At 36.1% G+C, this 25,142-nt stretch overlaps 1 protein-coding gene across 1 annotated transcript in view; it reads right to left on the bottom strand.

Moving 5' to 3' along the window:
• The window catches only part of LOC108758429 (uncharacterized), a 307,362-nt gene that overhangs the window by 239,949 nt on the left and 42,271 nt on the right, over positions 1-25,142 (bottom strand). Inside the window, exon 2 of the mRNA XM_018503410.1 lies at positions 542-619. The gene's annotated coding sequence lies outside the window, so the exon portion shown is untranslated. The remainder of the gene's footprint in view (positions 1-541; positions 620-25,142) is intronic.

The raw sequence follows: 25,142 nt of genomic DNA, 5'->3' as shown, positions 1-25,142 counted from the left end.
AAAACTGAAACACGTCTTGCCGTCTGGCGCGATTTTTCCGCGCACAAACGGAAACCAACGTGAGCATATAATGGTGTCTTCGAAGTTGGTGCGCATGAAAAGTATAAGACATAATTTCTTCGCAGACGAGAGGCTGCCGCCTTTCAATTCGCGACGTAGTATATGATTTCTTATTTTTTTTTTCATAAACGATTCCGATTTTTTTCCCCATCGACGCGATAATATCACGAGATGTTTTAAGGCGAGCCAGCAATTCGCATAACTTTATTATGTTTATTATTAGAAACTCCGCTAACTGCATAATAGTTTTGGTGGAATATAAACGCAATTGTAATGTTCTAAAATTGAAAAGCCAATCATAATGCACAACTTTACCTTACTGCAACAATGACAATCGATCCAATTAAAACTTAAGTACAATTCTAATTTCGAGTTAAAGCGACGTAATTAAAGTTTATGCATTATGCCCCGCATTCTCGCTGTCCATAACGTGCAGCATGCAAATTGCACGTTTGCTATTACACTCTATTATTATAAATACCTGTTTCCCAACGCACCAATTTGCACCGTGAATTCGATTCGTCGGACGTAACTTTCTTCCGTAACCGGCTTTACTACACTGAAACACAAGAAATGCCTTATACAATATATTTCATAAATATCAATATCATGTACGAATTTAATTCTTAAGCAACACAGTTTGTTGAAGAATCTTATTCTTAAAGCTCACACATTTTTCCTTTTTAATTAAATCCCCTAATCTTTTAACTCTCATCCATTCAACTCTCTTATATTTCAACACAATATGTAGTTTTGTTCATTTGACTACTTAAGATTCAAAATCGGATGAATGCATTCTGAATGACTGCAAACACTTCATTCCACTGAAGCGTTCTGCTTCATAATGCTGCCGCCTATTCGGTACTAACGAGGCGTAAGCTGCCGAATGAACTAGTTCTATTGAGATACTTGAAAAGTGATAATACAACCGGAATTGACCGAGTTATTCGCTTGCCAGCGATTGCACAGCATTGATATATTTAAGAAGCATTTGCGCTCTAAACGTCCATCGGAAAACGTTTGGGGATCGTGTGAATCTTATGCATTATTAATTTCTTACGAAACGTTATATATGGGCAGAATGGTTAAGCTTTATCCTCTTAAACGTTTAATTACAATTTCAATCGTATGAATTACGCGCGCGTATGTGTTCCCTGCTGAAATGCGCCGAAATGATAGCGTTAGAATAATGGCATATATTCCCCAAAGATGTTGTTCGAGGCCAAACGTAAGCGTCACATATCGCGGGAACATATTTAGTTAAGATACCTAGCTAATCAGTGGATAGGTAAATCCGCTAATACCTATGTATACACTCAAACGAAGCCAGGAACCATATCGGTTAGAACTTAAGCTACTCGCTACGCCGAGTTATTATCACTCGGAGATACGCGATGCATGGATTGGCTGTAACAGAGCAACGATAAGGGAGCGTTTGCATTTCGCGAACGTACCATGTTGCATAATTACCCGCGAGAGTAATCGCAATCAACGCCTCTCATATACGCTCGCCACTACAACACATCGCGATCGGCATTATAGTTCAACAAACTTGACTCTCGCGTTCCTCCATTGTCTTACAGTCCCTAATGCATTCTCTCTCCAGTCGTCTCTCAAAAATACTAGTTTCGCTAGGAAGATAAGGACTGTGCGAAATCGCTCACGTGGACAATGAGTCGCGCGTAATCATCATCAGAGCGATTATCACAGTAAGTAAATTACTAGGATGAGTACTGAAGCATCGATCGAAAATGTGGTTGGGTGCCGCATCGAGTACCCCTCAGCATCCTAGCTGAGTAGATGGGCTAATTAGACGATTGAACGTTACTCGAGAAGCAAAAGCGCTTCTAACGAGCAACGTTGACCGCGATACCTCGATTGCGGAAACGCGAAACGATCGGCACATGCTAACGAGACCGTTTTCGGGAAGTACTGGCGCCACTGAAAATGAAGTCGATCGTGGATCGGATTATTAACGAACGGAGATAACGACGTTGCCGACAAATCGACAACGAATAACGAATAAAGCTTTTCAGATTATCTTGGAGAATATGTACATTATTATTAAAGTTCTGTATATACAGTGAAAAAATTTTCTGTACTTGTATAAAAATCAGTTCTTGTTGAAATTTTTAATACGACTGTTAATTTAACGTAATATGATTATGTTATTTGAATATTTGATTTTAAATTTATATTTAACAGTTTTTGGTGTCAAAAATAACAATTTATGAATAAAGTGATCAAATAACATAAAAATAATATACCTTTGGGGTAACTTTGGCCTAAATTTGGATAATGTTCAGACAGCACATATGTCAAGATCGAGACATAAGACGTCTTAAAAATATCTTAAAATATTTCAAGACGTCTTACGTCATCATTTTAAATATACATGCTTTTCAAATTTAAGCCAAAATTATTCAGATTGAATCAAAGTTACCCCATTTTAGTAATTTAATATAAATTCTAAGATAAGTGAATAAAAAATAAGTATACGTATTAATTTAACATATTATTATATATTACAAATATTAATTCGACTAAAGAAATATGCTTTCACAATTTGTTCCCAAATTGTACTAAAGTGTTACATTTCTTGTGTTAAATCTTTTTTTTATACAATGTTTGTTACTTCCTAACATATTCGTGTTGTGTTAAATTAACACAAAAATTTAAGTGCACTATGTGGTGAAATTTGGCGTCAATTTACATTTTCCAAATATATATATATATATACATCTTCGAAGAAAATAGAATAAAAAAAATAGAACAAAAAGATTTTAAATGACTGGGACGTAAACATGTTTTGAACAATTTTAATGCGGTTTAAAAAGATCATTATTCATCAAAAAGCTTATCGGGGATTAGACGCGTACAAAATTATAGAACAAAATCGTTCTCGAGGTAACTGTCTAAATCTCAAAAGTGAATAGGCAGGTTCGAAGGGACACCCTGAGCTATGGTAGTAATGAGTGTCGCGTGGCGAAAGGGTGCTGGTGCGCTGGCCCTTTCAGGCTTCTAGAGCGTAGTTATTAATGGAGAACGAAATAAATTTCGGAGCGCGGCACGGCTTATTATAATCCTCGCTGTATATTTGGTGCGCCTACTCCGCTTCATCCCTTCACGTCGTCTCACCCCCGGTACTTTTACCTTCCTATCCACCCTGCGCTGCGTGACACGGCGGATTATCGTACGATATGTCGAGGTCGTCGAATTATTCCACGGTTGGCAGCGCCCTTTTTAAGTCCGACGGGAATGCTCACTTCTCACGCACGAGAAAATGTGCGCCACTAAACGCACTCTCGCGCGACGTAACCAAATTATTTCCATCTTCCCATGAAAATTGAGAAAGTACGAGCATATTAAAAATGAGTTTGAATTCTTAAGGACGATTGCATTAATATCGTTAATCGCATCACTTTATAATTTAAGTAAGATAAAGTTAATTGAAGTTAACCTTGCTGATCTGTTCAAATTTATTATACGATTATTTACTATGTGATCGTTTGAATCAATATGATTATAAAAAATAAAAGATAAAAAAGACATTATATTAACAAACGAGGTTATCAAATATTAAATAAAACATTTTAAAATAAAATATTCGTAAGAAAGTAAATTACATTTTAGATTAAATAAACCCAAACAGACCAGCAGGATTAATGAAGTAAAACTACGGCTATATATAGAGATTAAGGATATGCGAGAAGGATATGGACCGGAATCACGATTTTCAGAGTCAAACATATTTTCTTAAGATCAATAGCTTCCGTCCTTTACAAGAAAATATACTGCGCTCCAATCCATTAATTTAGATCCCACTCGTAACCACAGACGAGATCGTGCGGTTGCACCAAGAGTCATGGCTTGAGTCGGAAACTCGAACGTCGAACAAAGTTGTCCGCGAGAGACCGCAATACTCTTCTCGCCATGCCATTTCGATACAATATTTACTCGGAGCTGGTCCAAAAGCGATTTCACGAAATAGTTGCATATTTTAAGGACGAAAACAGAATATACGTGATTTACATTTACACAGACTATCCCTTACAATGAAGATTTATATATTGCATGCATAACCGAAATTCAATCTTCTCCAAGTAAATCCAAGTGATCGCCGAGTAATAAAAGATTTGATTTCTCTCGTCTTTTCGCATGATGAATCTTTCCTTATTTCTCATTCTATCGAGATATACATCGAGAAATTGATTGCAACTGAACGCTGAAGATTATTTTTGGTATTTAAATCTAGTGTCTAGTTTGGTGTTTAAAGCACTGTACATCCTATAATAATTCCAATTTAATTGATTATTAAATCTAATTAACACCGACATAATAGCTTCAGCATATTTATTGACACGTTAAATCTAGAGATTTTGTCGTCTTACTGCGAGGATGATTCTGGCACTTGCAGGAAGATTTGCAAGCGTCTAATCTGTGCGTTTTCGATTAATGTTTCATTAAGTTCTGTTTATCTTCCGTCGTTCGGAACCACGGTGCCGAAGCACCTTGTTTCTCTTGAAAGATCGTCATTCCGACGTTCTACTCCGCGATTCTCTCTGAGTGTTTATGTAGGAGGGCAAAGTCGAAGGGAGATGCAGGATCGAAGATGGCTGAGCGGCGTGTCGAGGTGCTAAGCCGGCAGCTTGGCGTGAAATTCGAAGTCGAGAAATCCTGCCGCAGATGCAAACTCGAGATCATGGAATTAACTGATATGTCGCTAACGCCAAACTTGAAGCATTTGATTTGTCTTCCAAAATCGACTTTTACTTACTGACAAAATCGATTACTAATATATATATATATATATAGAAAATAACAATAATCTTTTAATTTTAATTATCAGCTTATTGTTCTTTCGCTCTTCCCAATAGGAGCGATAAAAGATTGTGGCCATAATTTTTTTAAAATTCAGTCAATTGGAAAAAATATCTTATGCGCATTATTAATTTTGTTAATCCTTTGTGTACAATAAAAGAAAATAAAGTTAAACAAGTTAAATAAAATTTAATCTTTTTACTAAAAATATTACACAAAAATGTAATCTTTTTAAATATTAAAAAAAAATATTATTATACTTTCTTTCCATACACAGTATAAAATCATTCTCTATTTAGATAAAATAATACTCAACTAAAGAGACATAAAAAACCTTTAGGAAATTATAAAGGAAAAAAGAAATTCGTCGCATCATTACTAGACATAAAATTTGCACGTACCGTTACCAGAGTTTGACTCCACCGTGTAAGCTGCAAAACGTGTATATGCCCAATTTCCATTATAGAGTCGAGAGAGTACCGGAGCGAGAAGCTGCGCCCCGTGAGGCGTCGGACGATCTGGGAGATGCTGAAGTAAGAGCAAGATGGTCTCGAACCGCAGGTGCAACGCTCGAACGCCGCACACGACGCACGTACCCCTCTCTCGTCTCCTCCTGCCTCGGGCAACGCCGAGTCCCACGGGATAAAACCAAGCCCGGGCCATGTTCCCTTTCCTCCTTTATACGCGGTCGCGGTGAGCAGTTCCTCCGCTCCGTCTGGACCGGTCCGTTTATCCCGCCGAACTTTCAACCCCGCCGAGTCTATGGGCGTCCGAACCAGTCCAACCCCTCGCCTTCCACCGAGCGCCTGGCGGTTCCCGACCACCACTTGGATCAGACACCCTCGGCATCCACGACCAAACGCCCGGGGCTCCGGGCTTCCTGAATATTTTATTTACTTGCCACCCGGCTTCTTCCTCTTCGCCTCCTTGAGCCTCATTGCGCTGCCTTTCTCTCTATCTCTTCATCTCGCATGCCGCTTTTTCACGTCTCGGCTCCGCCTGAGCATCGACGCTCTTCTTCTGCTCCGGTTCTAACTCGACTTTCTCTTCCTTCGATCGACCTATCTTTTTTACCCTTGATCGTCCTATCGTCCGCCCACTATTGCCTCTTTTTATCCTTAATCGCGCGAATTTATCTTGGTTAAAACGTCTCCTAACAGCCGCTCCCATTTTCACTCCACTTGTTTTTTTCCGTGGTGTATATACGCATTTGCATGTATACATGCATACATATATATACATACATACCTACATTTATGCAGCGTATTAGATATACGAAAGAGCAATGATAATCTAATCCATTTCCCAAATATTTTGTTATTTTTAACATGTATATATCAAAATATAAATCAATCCATTTCTCTGGATTAATACCAAAGTACTCTCTGAACTTTTAAATCTCCCTCTAAAGAGTAAAATCTCACTCTTAAATATTGAAAACTGAGTCATTCTGTTTCAAGACTAACTCTTCATTCTTTAGAGTGACATTCCATTCCAAAGAATTTAGAGAATTAAAAGTGTCCATAGTTATCCATTAATGCTTAGTAAATAATAACAAATTTGAGTAAAACTTAATACATCTTCTTGAGTTAAATTGTTTAATTCCATTGTTTTAGTTAAATTAACAACCTATTGAGTACTATTTAGTAGGAGCAGTAATGATCTATAGATTATAAAAATTATTATAAAACTAACTCGAATTGAGCATAATTTAACATTATAAATTAAACAGTGTTACTTAGTAGTTATGAAGCAAATGCGAATACAGTATCACATAACGATCGTTTTGTTTCACTCTCGTCTCTTCCCACGCGTTCTATTGTCAATCTTTCTGTGATTTCTATCAAATAGCCGATAACTTCTTCCTTTACGAATGATCACGCGGAGGCAACCGATTCGTTTAATTATTCGCGTTGTATCCAACATTGTAAATTTTCCAGATTTATTTTCGAACTTCTCAACATCACCAGAGATTTTATAATGATAACAAATGAAATAATCGATTTTATTCTCCAAGTCGTCGCGTATAATCTTCGTAAAGTTACAGAAACTTTTCCGAAGGAACTGAATTAATATTATTTTAAATTAATAACTCGACAAGTTATTCTTACTTTTTGGGACAACCTAAATCGATGCGCGCAAGACGTAACATTTAAGTATTCGCGTAATTTTTAATTTGTTTCTACTTTATTAAGTATAGTACAACGTAACAAACTACTTCATAATTTCACAATGTTGGTTTATCCTAGAGATACTCAAATAAGATTAGACACTATATGTTTGATCCGCCGTATTTTTCAGTACCTGTTTAACATAAAATAAGATAGATCATGTACTCTCTAAATCTGAATCAGTGCCACTAATTACCCCGTGGCATACTTGGCACTGATAATCAGTGAAGTTCAACTAAAAAAGGAAGAATGTTTGAATCATTATATAACTAAAATACTGATATTTGCATGTTAATTTCAATTTTCCAATACCATATTCATTGAATTTAAGCACAAAACAAAGTTAGTTAGATCACATAATAAAGATTAGCTAGGTTAGGGATCTCACATTTAATTCACTGATTATCAGTGGCATACTTGGCACAGATATCATGTAGTGATTACCCACTGATACAGATTTAGAGAGTATCTATCTCATTTAATCTCAAGCAGGTCAAGCTTGAAAAATTTGGTGGACCAAATATATATAGTGTCCAGTCTCTTACTTGAGGATTTCTAAGTTTATTCATCCATCCGTTGTCTGCAAAATTTTTCAGAAACAGCTTAACTTTTTCAAATTCTGTTTTCGACAATAGATAACCAGAGATCTTAAATCCACCGAGATAAAATATGAGTCGAATCACTTGATCGTAAGAGGGTCAAATGTCAAATTTTAACTAAACTTTTAATAATTACAGGTTTTTCATTGTACTACTAAGTTATATCCGTTGCAAAGTCCCGTTTATTTAAATTTGAGATTACTAATATAGTTTGAATTTCCTTCGGCGTTGTTGAATTTAATTCAGCTGAGAAAATTTCTATTGAATGTACGTTTCAATCACCCATATCCCCCTGAGGCTTAGCTTTGCAAAGTTCCTCCAATCTTTGATCGCGCAATTGGAGCACCATCGATCTCACCTACGCTAAAACAATCATCATTCTTGGTTGGGGTAACTCGACTTCCCACGGCTGCGGTTTAGAGCGCTCGAGACGTCTGAGACAAGCCCGGTTATATATACTTCCCCGCAGCGCGAATTCCCACTATGGCTAGCGCAGAAGCGGATAATCAAATATCCGCGAGACCGACCGGAACCGGTTACCGCGCGAAACAAATTCCCCGCGATCGCACACATAACTTCTCATTGAATGTTATAACTTCATTAAACGGACTCCCGAGCTCCCAAGCGAGCGAGCGAGCGAGTGGATGTAGGGTGGCGCGAGTAAAACGAGATTATGCAGGATGCATCGTCCCTTCGGTTTCGGGCGCGGACTTCTTCGTTAATTTTGCATCGAGGTTCCACATGCATCGTGCGTATCGGGGCCGAGCCATACAGTGTGTGGTGTGCCGGTTGCGAGTATTCCGTGCAGTACACGTATACATGTGTGCGTGTGTGTGCGAGTGTGTAGATACGCCTGTACCGAGACCTAATCCGCGACGAGGATGGCCGGTGATTTCATAGGGAATTAATCGATCGGGAAGGGTAAATTCGTGTGCCGGTATTAAAGGATTTCCCCATGGTTGCTGATAATTCGATTGTACTCCCGTACATACACGCATACACACGACGCTAACTCCACGTTGTTCCGAGGCGCAGCCGGCCAGAACGGATGAAATCCGGAATAAATTCCTAGTTACAAGCGCGAACAAAAATAAAATCCAGTCGGCGTTGGCGTCGGCGTCGGCGTCGGCATGCCCGTCGTAAATTTCATGCCGTCGCGGATGCACCTCTGTTACAAGATATACATAATCCAGTTCGTCCCATTGTCAATGCTGCCGAGCTGGCGTTATATATGTGTACGTGTGAATTACTCGTTTCACGCTACTTCGCGAAAAGAAAAGACGATGTTTTATTTTTAACTAGCAACAGCGGCTCGTACTTCGCATTCGTTCTATTTTTAATAAGCGTACTATTCAACGGGAAGAATCACCAACTGTCTACAAGATAAAATATCTCATTCCATATTGCACTATTTTCCATCTCAAAAAGTAAAAATTGGTAATTTCTAAAAATTAAAGTGACTGTAAATTGATGATTTTATTAAAACTTTTAGTTTTATAAAATCGGCAATTTTTAAAAAGAGAAAAAGATACTAAAAAAAAAAAGAAAAATCGTCAAAGAGAATTTTAAATATCCTCACTTTTTTCGTAATTTCTGCTAATGTTTTGACATTCTATGAGTTAAAATACAACGACTGATTTGATAAGATAAAGAAATTAGTAAATTGCTCGTGCAAGACTTCCTTTGTATTTATGTATGTAATTTTAAACGTAGACGTGTCACGTTTATCTAATTAAATGAATAAAGCAAAAATCTGTTCTTCTATTTTTTACAAGCCCTACTACTTAACTGGAAGAATTATCAACTGTCTACAAGAGATAAAATATCTCATATTATCTCACTATCTTCCATCTCAGAAAATTAAAATCGAGAATTTTTAAAGAATGAATTAATGACTTTATTCAAAATTTTAGTTTTATAACACGGTAACTTTTAAAAAAAAGGACAATGATACTTAAAAAAGAAAGAAAAAGTAGTTGAACGTAAAAGAGAATTTTAAATATCCTCACTTCTTCAGTGAAATCATTCTAATAATAGGTCTATTTTCACACTTCCTGCCCATTATGCACTTAAAACGAAACAGAAATAGCGCGCGACTTTGATGAGAGAAAAAGAATTACATGCAGAAATGTAGGACGCGAATGTAATTTGCAACGCGCACAAAATAAAAATTTGATGCAAATTCCAGGTATTTTTATGCTGCAAAATAACGTAGAAAACAAGACTTTAATTTATTTATTAAATTATTAACGCCGACGGATGATTGCGTCGCCGCAAGAAATGTCACAGAGGAAAATCGCGTTTAAACAGCACGAATGTCAATAGAGCGTATTAACAAGATCGTGTAGCCTCGCGTAAGAAACCATTACCCGTCGTGTTTAACATCCGCGAGGGAAAGCACCCGCTCCAATTAGCGGGACAGACCGTAAAACCCTTCCCGCGCCGGAAATCAGCGCCGAGATCCTTATCCGCTTTGTAGCCCAGGCGCCAAGAAAGCGCGCGCCGCACGATAATTGCTTTTCTGCCGGTGGCACAATGAAAATATTATTGCTGCCGGCGGCGCGGCGCTGATGGCATAAATTTAGCAGAAAAAATAGAAAGAGTAATCGCCTTATCACGTGGGAGTTCCGCGACGTTTCTCCATCCCAGATGAGCTTAAAGCTTGGAGGAAACGTTTTCGTAACTGTTACGGAAGTTATTCTTCGAGTGCGTTTACTACATCCGTCAATCTGGCACTAACGACTTGAAAATTTAATCAAACCCACGTTTCTACTATATGTATATGTAAAGATGGTTCCACACAGCAATATACTCCTCTTATCGCTATTATACATATATATATATATATATACACATAAATAATTGTAAAGCGTATCTCTATTAACACATATTATTATTATTTCTTTATAATATTATTTTTTATATTATTTTTTTTTATAAAAAGAGAATTGTAGATATTGTATCTATTAACATTTTTTATATTTGCGATGCTGCACACGACATATATTTTCATTATATTCTAATTATACTCGCAAATACAAAACCAACGCACGTAGCGTATTAAGAAACAAAAAATATCGCTTTTTAATATGTTCCGTGCATGCTAAGGTTAAAAAAAGCTGGCGCCTCGAATATACGGCATACCGGAACTGTGACAGAAATGCATAGTCATAAAACGATAATAATTTAACTAACGATGACGAATATTCATAAAAAAGAAACGAGAAAAAGGAAAGCGAGTGGACGTGTGTAGTGAGCGTATGTAGTGGAAGCACAAAAGTAAATTACTACGCAAATGCTAATCAACGCGGTACACGAAGAGAAAAGAAGAGAAAAGAGAACAATGATTTTTCCCCAGACTGCGCGTTACTACCGAAAGAATAATGTTAGCGCGCAAAAAGAAATGGTAGCAATTCCGGAAAATGTGAAATAGCTTTTTGACTAATCTTTTCTAGCATCTAGTTTACATCGTATAATTCGCAATTCATTTTTCCTTATACATTATAAATAAAGTATGATAAAGATCTCAATTAAAATACTTGCATACATAGAAAATCGAGCAATAGATTTCAAAACATAGATATTTATTTAAAAAGATATATGTAGTGAACTTTAATACTACAGGAGTAACATTGAATTTAGAAAGAAAAACTTCCATGCTTGTTACTTACAAAGAAATCTTGCAGAAAATCAAATTCTTATTTTAATGAACCTATGTATACTATATGTATATATATATATATATGTACACATATATATAGGATACATAAATAGATAAATTTAAGAAACATAAATTTAAGTTACGACTAATAAGCAACTTTAAAAAATAATTATTTTTAAAAAATATTATTGACATATAGATAAATAGAAGCAATTATATTATAAAACTTTTCTATGTAAAACACTTTTTATATTTTGAATAGTTTTTTAGTTGAAATGCTAAAAAAAATTAGAAACTGCTTTAAAGGACAATTTTCCTTAAAACTTTTATTGGCCAAATTAATATTTTCTAAATTCATCTATTTACATGTAAACCTATATATATATGGATACAACGTTTCATTAAAATCAGAATTCAACGATTCGCGAGGTTACCTTGTTAATTTTTGTATATCGGCTTTTTTAATACATTTTATAAATACACATATATTTCATGTGTTTATTTTTCATTAAAGAGAGAAACATAAGTTTTATAACTTTGATATGGTCAAAGTTTACTAAATAAATTAATTTACTTAATTCTTATAAAAACGATAATACAGAGAATAATATACATAATACATGTAATAAGAAAAAAGTGATGTACAAAAACAGCATTAGATTAATTTTATAATTTTATTAATTTAACACGTCATGCTTTTGTTTTACTAAAACAAGTATTTGTTTCATTAATTTAACTGCTATTGAATTAACAGGTTTACTTGCAATTAATTCTAACCATAAATATAATATCATTTTTTTTCATGTAAAAAAGATAATATTATAGAGAAATACGATTCAAGCTAAATTTTGTTTTTCTTCCATGCACATTTGCCTTCTCTCGAAGAAAAAAAAAATAAGTCATTTATATTTGGCAAGCGATATAACACTAGCAAGAAACATCGAAGGGTAAGGAACAAGATGTGGAATAATATCGGCGCGTGGTTGCCAAGGAAGAAAGGGCGAAACATTCTTTAAATAACAATAATAATCCGGATAATCGTGAGAACATTCCCGGCGACACCAAGGCCAGGAGAGGAACGATAATAACAGCCGACGAATAATTTGCACTCCGGATGCTAATAAGCGCCGAGCTCGCTGGGGAAAAACTGAGAGGAGAGAGCAATTGAGTATTTTCCCGCGGTCCAACCGAAAAAAAGTACTATTTACGTGGTTACCGCGAAAAAAGATGAGAAGGGAGGACCCCCCCCCCCCCCCTCTCTCACTCTCTTTCTCTCTCTCTCTCTCTCTCTCACACTGCTTTGGAGACAAGACCGAAGGCACTCGCTGCTAATAGGCTTAAGTTATTAAACGGAGGGTCGACAGGTGCAAGCACCGTGAACCGTCGCACGCTCTTTCGCAGTCGCGCGCAAGCTAGATAGAGAAGGCACACGAGCCCCTTTCAAATCCAAGGGCGAGGCCGCCCTTTATCCGCGAACTGCGAAATCATCGACGATGAGGGAATTCGCGATTTAAGTCACGTCCACGCTTCTCAGAGTTATCGACGAATACGGATACGAATACGCCGACGACGATCCACCCCGGTTGAAGACGCGAACTTGTGAACTGGCGCGTATTCAACGCATCCTTACACGCCGAAACTTTCCAAGCGTGTATAACTTGAACGCTTAATAGAGATGTGCGATTTACAAAATTGTGCATCGTGATTGCAATCTCTGCCTCAAGAATCGCAATGAATGTGATATATATTCGCATCACGATTGTTATCATATATTTTTGAATTGTACAACGATTTCTTATCGTAAACGGAGTTTTGAATCGCGTGTCATTTCATATTGCAAACATCATATTGAATTATATATTATTTTAAAACATTTGCGACTTGAAACAATAAAAATGTAAAATAATTTTTCAAAAGTCACTTTAAACACAAATAAATAAACAGTATGTATACAGCTATATAAAAATTATTCTTTCATAAATTTTTCTTTTTTTATGTTGAAAGATTAGTAAAAAAGAGTTAATTAGAAATATGATTAAAATTTATTCGAGACAGAAAAGAAAAATGCATTCATTGCCAGAAATATTAGTTCAGCTGTGTGCTATCCGTTAAACGCGTACACTCTTCTGTAATCGCTTTTCTGCCTTTACTAAAAGTTCTTTTGGACGCTAATTAAAATTAAATTCATAACATTTAAATCATCTGAGGTAAAGATAATTTTTACCATTTCCCTATATAAACATTTAATAAATGAATTCATTATAAATGCAATTTTAAATTACATTTATAATTTTCAATTGCCAGTACGATTTTATATCGCTTGCAATTTCATGATTAAAAATCCATTGTATATTGCATTACAGTTAAAAAAAAAATCACAATGCCATATCGCAAAAATATACGTTTCTAGCGTTTAATTTGTTCGTTAATGAATTTTCATTATCTCTTTTTTTTCAAATTAGAGTACATCTTAATATCAAATTAGAATACATCTTAATATCACTTAAGGTGGAATAAAAAACAATTTAAAAAATAAATTTAAAAAAACCGTAGAATTTAAATGAGATTACAGGAAATGGCGGTACATTTGTAACAATTACGTACGAATCAACATTAAATGGATACTTTGCGAATTTCTTGACGTATCATGGCAATCTTTTAACTTACAATTAGATTTCATGCAGATTTCGACGTACCGGAGCGTATCTAGGAGAAGCGAAAGGAGCGTTTCGCTGAGAAATTCTGATTTAGAATAATTGCGACGATGCCATTATGGCGCCTAAGCGGTAACTTTGGAGAGCGTTAATAAATCACGTCCTTCATTTTCTTTAAGACGAGACGCCGCCGTTGGGAAATGCGCATGTCTCGAGATGGCAAGGCGGTAATGCGGTTGGCGTTGCTGGTTTATAAGCGCTGCTACCGTAAGCACTACGGTGTCGCGTATTTTCTGAATGGATCGCTGCGCAGCCTCCTTAGCTCTTGCTTGACTAGCGAGATATACGGGTACGGGCTCTTAGAATAACTATTTTCCTCGTTGAGCGAACATACTACGACGCTTAATATATTGTAAATTACATGATATTTACATAATGAAAAAAATCGTCGCTGCAAAATTAACGTAGTTATGCGATATAAAAAAAACACATGTTAAAAAAAGATAATTTTTCCACACTGTGCATTATGTATGCAAAATTTTCTGTTTCAAATTATATACGTTTTTAAATATATTTTACGGTAATTATTTAATTGTCTACAGTGATTAAAATTATGTTGTTCTGCTGATCAAATCTTGTGATAAATCAGTAAAAATTCCTATAAAACATGTTCGTATTCAAAACGAGAGTCGTCTCTAAAAATAACCTCATTTCCATCCAAATCTAAATGCTCGTCCATAGCGATGCGTAAGATGAGTACCAAGAGAATTTCAGGAAATCGCGCCGCTAACGAAATCTCGCCCCTCCTCCTCCTCCCCTCTCCCGATAATCGCGCAAGTGATTAACGTTAATTGACGTTTCCTAAACGGCTTCAACGAGAAAAGACGTGACTTCCGACGTTTCCTTCGAGCGACTTTGAAATGCATTCTCGAAGCGTCTTATCGTGTCAAGTCGAGCCGACAGTGAGAAGTCACAGATGTAAATTTCTCACGGAACGGACTAAAATTCGGGCATTAGAATACGTGAAGCGTATATACTATATACTACATATACATACCAAATATACTTTTTTGTAAAACTTGTATGTATATCATTCTTCTAACAGTTTGATATTTTAGAAAAAAACAAAATTTAACAAATAAATCTAATGCTTTCAGCGGTTAATAAAATCATTAATAAAATCATTTTATATTTTTAATAAAAAAATTTTTAATAAAAAAACTCATAGTTTCATGCACAACATTAATATCACTTTAATATTCCATTTATTGTATTGTACGCTTTGAGCATCCCGCGGTGATATATTTTTTTTTATTGTAGCTTCTATATACTCTATTCTATTACACCGCGCTTATATTTTATTACTGCTATGCTTTCTGTGCAGTCACATTTCCAAGCACATTAAAATAACAGGGAATGAAAAAAAATTCAGAATCGTGCTCGAATTGCAACCACTGACACATCGATGAATGTGCTGGCATATTGAATCGAGCATGAAAAAGAAAATAAAAGAAACAAAATCTTGTCTTGATTCCACAAACGTCGCACCTGGCAAGCAATTTCCGATCGTGCATTAAAATGTATTGAGCAACATTTTCATTATGTAGAAATTGTCCTGGATCTAGCGATATTCCATGTACATTTTATTTAGAAAAAATTTATTTTTTTAGGGAAAAATTTTCAGGTCACTGTATAAGTTTCCAATGTCCAAAGCTGAATATTTTTTAAATTAACGTCGGTTGCAAATCTATAAATGAAAAATATATTAAAATGTAAATTTTCATACTCGTTTGTTCAACATTTGTCATTTATATACCGTCATCAACTAATTTCTGGCGCTTTGTTAAGAGAAAAAATAAATAAATTTGTTAAGAACTAAAAATCGGCTTCAATTTAATCGAAAATACATAATCGTAATAATTATGTGATTGTACAATAATGTAATCGTAAATAAAATTTATTAGTTTTAACAATTATAATTCGTACATTGGCGAGAATAAAACAAGATAAATAAACCTATTTTTAATTAAAGCGGACCTTGGTACTTGGTCTGTTTCAGAGTGAATTTATATACCTAAAATTCTGCAAACCGAGCGCCAAAATCTTTTTCGATTTTGAAACGCAATCATGACCAGAACTAAAGTAGTAATATCACATATTAAATTGACAAGCAATTATTGCGAAAAACATTCATCTCAGCCAGGATCTTAAGTTTTATTTTCAATCATTTGTGTTAAACATTTCTCTTTTTGACTTAAAACTGTTCTTAGTTTTTGTCTATTACAAAATAGACAGTATTATTACTCGGTAAATCTTTGTAACGTAGCTGTATGCTTTGTAATAATGTTATCAGACAAGGTTCGCGCGTCAGACCGCGTATCGATCGCATTCGCGGCCACGACAGTTTCTCATCGTGCGCCGAGCATCTTACGACATGCTTTGCAAACAATATACGGCAAAAGCATCCCGCAACGGGGAAGGCAGACTATTATGACTCTACCTCTCTCTCTTTCTCAAGAAAACCCGGCCTAGACCGGGCTTATTCCGTCTCGCAAGAATCCGACGTTCCGCGATCCTTCTTAGGGTCGACAAAGGGGTAGCCTTCTACCGATATGAAAATCTCGCGAAAATTAAAAATCGGCGGTCCCCTCCTAGATCCCCGTTACTCATCCTCCTCACCCCCGTCGCTATGAAGACGCTCGGGTTGAAGGAAAGGGTTGAAAAGACGCCGGCGAATATGTGCGCGAACGCGTTGTTAGAAAGACGCGAGAAAGAAGAGTGGGAAGGTGAGATACGATATGAGAGCGGAATGCTTTACGATCCCATTTTTCAGATCACCTTCTGCGTCTCCACCCACCTGCTCTTATTCCACTCTTCTCTCTTGCTCTTTGTTCTACATCGGTCATCCCTTCCTCTTTCCTGAAGTCTCTTTCTTTCTCTCTTTTACCCTTTTGTTCTCCTAAATTCGGCTCGCACATACATCCTCTACGGTTTGTATTTGCATACTGCAAAATCGTTCGCTTGATTTCATGGGGGTTCTTCGATCCCCGAACTAAAATTTAAAGGCAGCGCCGTTCGCGCGGTCTGTTCTACACGACGTGAGAGCATCATATTTTACCTCGGCTGCGCCGCCCAAGCTCGCTCGATTCCCTTTGTGTTACTCCCAGAATCGCCCTCGGAACCGTCCGCGGGATATTTGCCGGACTTTCCTCCTTTCGCTTTCGCTTTATGCTCTTCTTTTGTACTCTCTTCCGTCTGATTCTCCTTTACTTAATTTATGCACGCATATACCGTAATCACACGCTTTTCTAAGTTCTAAGTTCATGTTGATGTAATTAATTAATTAATGTAATGATGAGATAAGGAAAAGTAGAAGAAAAAATGTTTCTCTTTTTTAAAATAATTCTTCAAAGCAGCTACGGTTTTGCACCCGAGTTCGTTTCCGAACAAAAAGAATAATAGAATTTTTGTGCAATGTTTCATAAAAGTTAGTTTCATAAAAGCTAATTTCTAACGTTCTGACGTTCAAAGAGTCTACGAGATAAAATAACAATGACTAATTTAAGGATTAGTAAATTACTTTTGTGGAACTGTCCCTTTGTATTCATGCGTGTAATTCAAGACTGTAGACGTGTCATGTGTATCTAGTTAAATAAATGAAGCAAAAATCTGTAATTGCGCAGAAAATTTCTCGCTCGCGTTATTCACAGGGGTGTCAAACAGTCCGGAAAATCGTTGTGTGTGTGCACACTGTTCCGTTACTGCCCCACACTATCTCGTTTTCCGTTTTAATCTTTCGTCCGTAGCTCAATTTTTATTTCCTCGAAAGAAGCCCTTAGGCAACCATACGCGTCGCAGTCTTACACACATGAGTTTATGATTAATCGTTCGAAAGTAAAATGCGAATACACCAGAAAACCTAGAATACATAAAATACTTTGACGTATAAGTCGCGAGTCGTATTTTTCGATTGATGTGCATCAGAAAGAGAATGAAAGAGGGAGAGAGAAACATAGTTTGGGAAGACTGAAAGCTGAAGAAACGAAGGGAGAGGGATGGAAAGTAACTGACTTTTTGGCTGGACTCTCACAGAGAAGGACGGCCAGGGTATAAGAAATAATAAACGAGACCATTAAGCCTGTGGATTTTCTCGTGCGAGAGCGGAGGAGAACGAGGCGAAAGAACAAAAGCCCCAGAATTCAGTCTTTACATCCCACCTTATATTTTCATACCGCACTCCATTTTCTTCTCTTATTTTCCCCCGTCGTCTCTCTCTCTCTCTCTCTCTCGCCTTTTTCTTCGTTCTCTTTTTCTCTTATCCACTAGCCATACATGGTCGAAAGCTGTCGCGAACCGTTTCATACGCCTTCTCACGCCGGACTTCATAAATTTGTAAAATGTACGCTACGTAATCTGCATGTGGCCTGTTTGCGAGCTGGATCGAAATAAAACGGCAGGAAATGAAGTAAACGCGTCTTCCGACCCGGCATACTGGACCATAGAGCCTGCCCCGCAGAATTTCTACTAAGGCAAATAAAATAGAAAATACAGATAAAAATGGCTTGCTACATTATCATATTAATGGAGTAATGATAGCTCAATCTCCCTTTTGAACTAAATAATATTTTGTTATATTTAACTTCCATGTGTTAAAATATAAATCAATCTGTTTCTGTGCTTAGTTTCAAAACAAACAACATTCACATTAATGTAAGCATTTAGAATGTAATAAACTGAAATCAAATTTAATAAACTTTCCTGAGTTAAATTGTTTAATTCCATTGTTTTAGATACATTAATGACATAATAAATAGGAGCAATGGCGATTTAAGAAATGATAAGAATAAAAATATGTAACTCAAATTAGATTTCATTTGATATTATGAATTTAACAGTGTAGAGACTTAATCAAATAGGCTTAATTATTATCATCATAGATCAAATATTTTATATGTAGCATAAATATTTTTAAAAATATTTTCTCTTTTTGCACCGATTAATACAAACTGATGTAAATTACTCTTGCTGCATATATATTAACCAAAATTCTACTAATTATAGCAAATTGAACAAGTAATATGTTTTTCGTACAACTGTGAAAAATTCAGACATTAAATATTCCAAAATAACACTACGAAATAAACTAATGCATATTATAATTCGTCGCTCAAATGTTCTGTTTAAATTTGCCGATTTTGCAACGCTGATTCTCTCTCGAAAACACGGAGCAGACAGGTGTCTCGAAAACGGAGAAGAGGATCGTGCTTAGAGTCGTATCCTCTGACAGGGGATAAAAAATGCGACTGTCACTCTACGCTCATTCGACCGTTTAAATTATTACGTTCTCGCGAGATGATCGATGCTCGTATTCCGCATTTACACCAAAAATCCGGTAATCGTTCGTGTCTCGCGATACTTTCGGTAGACGAGAAAATATTTCTCTCGGACTCCACATTTCTTGCGCCCTCCACCCTTTCTCTCCTTTTATTTTAGCGCTTTCTCATTTTTTTTCTTTCTCGTTCTCTTTCGTGGCACTTCAAGAAGCTATTTATTTATCTGCGTTTGACGAATCTCAAGTTCACAATCATCGATATTTTTATTATAATTTTGTAGAATATCTTAGGGTACACTTCAAGAAATATATTTAATAACAGTGTTAAGAATCGTTTATTTTCCGCTTTTGTCTGCTCTCGACGTATGTACGAGTCATTCGAATATCAAAGAGCCCCTAACCCGACTCACGCTATCTAAAGATTCATTATTCACGTCTCTCGGGTAACCACGGTGAACTCAATATCACCATTGCGGGGCGAACTATTTTTAAATCACGAGTAAACAGAAGCGATTTACATAAAGTGCCATTACAAAGGATGACCTCCGCGTAATCAAAAAAAAAAAATCGTTTATTGGGAAAATTAAAGTTGCACAATGCGACACGGCAATGTTGAACATGCGGATGGAAAAGTCTCGAGTTAATGGTAATTGTGTGCATATATTTAGCCGCAAATATTTACCACTCACGTTCAAAAATGTCAATGCCATTTCCCAGCGCGTAACAGCGGTGGAAACGTTAAAACAAACAGTCGCGCAATATTTCAATGAAAACATTTCCACGCTAACACATAGACAAATAATATCTGACAGAACGTTTCTTGGGAAATAAATGCAGTTGCCGACAGTTCTAACATTGCGTCATTTCTCCGACTTTACGGAGCACGCGCGCGCCTTCATTCCGACCGTAAAGCCGATAAATTATCGAGCTTGAACGACGACACTGTTTTGCGCAACGTGGATTTACTCGTGCGGAATCGGTACGGAGGCCGGACAATAGCTACGAGAGAAATCAATTTGCAATTTACTGAAGGGAGACACGCTCGAAAGTGCATTCTGCATCGTGTCACGTGCCGCGGTCGGACACTCGTGAGATGAAATGCGTTTCTTGGGACGGGGTGTTGGCCCTCAGACGTGGTGAAAAACACTTGGAGGAAGAAACGAATTGGGGCCTCTCCAATAATGCACCGGGGAAAAAAAGTGTCGACACACACACAGGATGCACATCCTGAATGTGGGAACGAACATAGAATGACGCGCAAACGTAAGTTATCGATTCTTCCGGTCCACCGGAGGTCTCCTGCTAATGACATTGATTTTATTCATCTGTGCGGAAAATATATTTGCCGGATAGCAAAGTTGCGGAATTACATCGCGAGTTATTAAAAAGACCCACTCAAAGAAATTCACAAGCGCTGAAACTCTAATTGGTCGCGCGAATAAAGTGGCACATCGTATTAATAATTGAAGGGCTTATTGCAACAGTATAAGTTACTAACCCATATTTGTTAAAATGGAGAAAAAACTCTATTAAGGGGATGGGAAAAAGTTGAATCACACTCTAAAAAATATCGATGTAGATTTAACACGCCATACGATGTCTATGTATATAATTCTCACTGTGTCGGTGTTAACATCAACATGATGTGGATTTTAAATCTTGACGTCTGTGAAGGAAGCACATCAACATTAAAATTACATAGTTCTAATTAGCAGAACTCTTATTATCTAACCATAGGGAAGTCTTCGTCTCTTCTCTAAGAGAAAGAGGCAACTCTAATCAGTACTATGGAATTTTAATGTTGGGGTGCTAAACTTCACAGACGCAAAACTCTGCTGTTAATGTTGTTGGTGTCAATATTAACACCAACACAGTGAAAATTATATAGACACCGCATGATATTAAATCTACAATGATATTTTTTAGAGTGTACTTGTCCAGCTGATCACAGAGAACAATAGACAGTAAACAAACCGTCAATTGTCCCAATGTTGGTAACAAGGGAACCTGATGGACGCTGATGGAAGAGTCCGACTGTGTGTTTGAGTATTCTACAAAATGGACCTCCAAGCTATTGCGGGCATAAATTCCATGACTAAAATCACCATACGCACTACGGGGCAAGTGTAATATTTTATGTTAATTGTGCGGCTCGAACAATATCGGCGATACATAGTATTGCGTTACATCAGCTTGCTGAAAATGAATGCATAACGAGCGAACGGTACTGCGGGCAGTAATAATTATATCTAGACCAGCGCGCAATCACCATTGTTTAAATGATGGCGATACCGAATGTATTATTTGTGCACGCGTGAAAAAATAGTCGATTACCAACGATATAGCGCAGCTAACAAGCGTGATTCCCTATTAAATTGGACTAATTAACGCACCGACACGCGCGCAAGCACTAACGTAGCCAGTTGCCAAATATTAATTATTCGACTTAAGCCGCGGCCATGTCACACGAAATAGATATATGTTATTTTAACGAGAGAGAGAACTTAATTAGCCGACAATGTGCGTTACAAATTAAGTGATATCACAAATAATTACCGAATTAATCGTTCAACTAGAAATAACAACAATATTTAATACATATGCTCGTTACTCATAATAAATCTCATCTTCAGTATATAACATTCTCTAGACAATCACATTGCCAAATATCAAAGAAACAACAGTAATCCAATCCCTTGAGTTAAATATTTTGTTGTTTTTTAAGTGGGTCAAAACGTAAATCAATTCATTTCTGGAGTTAGTTTCGAAGTAAACAACGTCAATATCAACACATTCCCTTAATAAATAAGCTAAATTTAAATCAAATTTATCACTTTCTTGAGTTAAACTGTTTAATTCTATTGTTTTAATTAAATTAATATATTAAATTAATATATTAAATTAATTATATATATATTGAGTAAGGGAGCAGTGGCGACCTACAGAAATAATTCAAAATAACGCAAATTGGGTATAATCTAATTTTTATCAATTTAAAAATGTAGGAGATATTTTTGATTTTTCTTTTCCAGAACACAAAGTTTTAAAAAAACCTATACCTATGCTGTAGCCACTCTACTTTTCCACTTAAAGATTAATAAATAATTAATATGGCCCTTTCACTCGTTTGTGTTGAAATAATTAATAAATATTCAAAAAAGATGCAGTACAGACCGTAACACTGATGCAATAATATTACAATATGCACGTTATGCTCCAGAACTGCTCCTTTCTCACGAATTCCGTGAAGAGTTTTCAGATAATTCTATTCTTTAGAACCGAAGAATCGATAGATACATCAAAATTGAAAACTTTAAAACTTTGACGGTTTTACTAACCGAGTCGAAATTTTAAAAAGATACTTTTTCTCACACCTAATCGAATAGTAATTATCAGCAGTTTCGATGTTCTATCCTGGCCGTAATAAAATAAGAGGTCAACCTTATAACGTTGTTGGTTCTATCGCATAGAACACCGAGAGCTACGCCGGAGGATGTTGTGCCAGCAATATCCAAAATCTTCAGTATATATCCGACGATCCAATATTTGCTATGGAGATGAAGGAGTACATTCCGCCATTCCCTCTTTTTCGCGAACTACTACATGGAAACTCTCGCGTTACTCTGAGTATACCTACGTATATTCCTACAAATATATCTTTCGTCTACGTATAACTTACTCTAGTTTATATATACACGTAATTGATTCTTTAAATGCAAAGGTTTTTACCTTTAATCATGAGATTTTCAAGTAAACTTAAAATTAAACTGTAAAGAAATATACAAATAATTATAGCATTGTATGATAATAAGTGAAAAAATCTGTACTTACAGAAAAACCTAATTTGATCGTATAACGTTCTCGAGAGATAGTGAATATAATTAACTGTCGTGTAACGTAGATAAGATTTAGGTTAATTAAACTTGTGATAATTTAGATGTATGTTTAGATTAATTTATCCAGCTACATTACAACATGCTTCGCCTTTCTACACAAATAATTTTCAAATAAAAATAATAGGAATTTTAGTATACACATTACCGGCCGTGACGACAACCTTAAAATTACGAGCAAGTAATCCTTAATGTAAATCGCGGCTTGTTTAATTCCATCGAACGATATACTATATAAATACTGATAAAAACACTAATTTATCCGATAATCGCATTTAAAGACTCCTCTGGACACAAACTACCCGCCAAGATAAAAGCTCTATTTTTATACATAGAAGCGACATCCGCGAGTGTATATGCGCATAAAAACAGGAACGTTGTTTACTCAGTATGTTGTTACAAAGGGTGATCCGTCATTGTGGAGGATGAAGAAAAAAAGAAGGTGTATCAAAGACGCCGGTATCTCGCATTACGGAAAATCGATGTTATTGTTGCGACGATGGTTCTGCAGGTACAGCGACCGGAGATGGCGACCGAACTGCACTTTGATTAAATGCTAAAGATATGACGCCGTCGTTCATTATGTTAACTATGCCACCTCGTTTAGTCGCACCTTTGAAGTTACACGAGAGATAATTGCGCATAAAACAAAACAAGGATGTAGTTCAAATAATCACATATTAATCGTTTAAAATGGAACGATATTTTGGAAGCGTTCACGGTTTTGATATCACTATAATTAACATAATCATCCAAAATCAAGCGTAACAATGCTGAAAATACAATAATATTTTGATAGTGTTTATATAGAAACGTATTAGTATTGATCAATTAAAATCAATCATAATCATATGCATCAATAGTGAAGATAGAGCAATGCATACATAGAATTTACACGTACTCTGTTAGAGATAATATTTCCAATAATTATTTGCTATACTAATATTACTACATCAATCGGTAATATAACAATCGAATTATTCGCGCAGTCGACCGAATTTCAGAGATTTTTCATTCGCCACGACGTGCTATTATCTCGACATTCGATTAGCACCAATGTGCAGCCTAACGATTATAAACGACCATGTTCAACGAACCTGTCGGCCGTTGGCCTCGCAAACCGTCTAATGACCTGCCGCTAATAACTGCTACTGCTCTTGTAAGCGATCCGTTCAGAATACGGGCCATTAAATCCATAGTCCTAAGTGTATTAGCGGTACAGGCACATTATTTGTAGGCATAGTCAATACAATTACAGTTCTATCAATCGTTAGAAATAGCCGCGAGCATCCGGAGAGTTTAGACTGTCTACGTCAAGGCCATTATGCAGGATGCATTATATTACGTGATCGACTTAATGGACGTTGAATGTTCGAATAATCCATGATAGAAATAGAAAAAATAAGTCTAATGGACTGATCACTAATCAAAATCCATTAAGATCCAACTGCCAAATTGATAGAACATAATTTTGTATCATTGACTGCTATAATATTAACTATTAATAGAGATGAATAATTGCACATTATTTGTAATCAAGAAATATTTATTTTCTCGCAAATCCAATGGCAACTCTCCTATCCTGACCTTTTATTAATGCGTCAATTAATTAGTATATAAATCGCTTCATTATTGTTGTTCGTTTATTATTCACTTTATCCACATTTTACTGCAATTCATACATATACATGTATAGCAATTGATATGTAATGCAAGAACCATAATGGCTTTCAACTGTAATTGATACCGCATCATAAACATGCTCTGTATCGCAAAAAGTCACAATAAATCAGCAACAATGCAAAGAGCGCATCACTCTGAGCGCGAATTGAATAGGCAACAAATACTGAACTTCATAAGAAGTTTCCGATGCTTCACAGTGTTATATTGACGATGCAATTCGCTCGTCCACAATGCCTCTTAGGATAAGAAATACCTATAGGAAGGTGCC

Source organism: Trachymyrmex cornetzi, unplaced genomic scaffold (assembly GCF_001594075.2).
Source record: "Trachymyrmex cornetzi isolate Tcor2-1 unplaced genomic scaffold, Tcor1.1 scaffold156, whole genome shotgun sequence".
NCBI lineage: Eukaryota > Metazoa > Arthropoda > Insecta > Hymenoptera > Formicidae > Trachymyrmex > Trachymyrmex cornetzi.
Note: the sequence above shows the minus strand (reverse complement) of the source record. Positions and strands in the feature narration are given on the sequence as shown.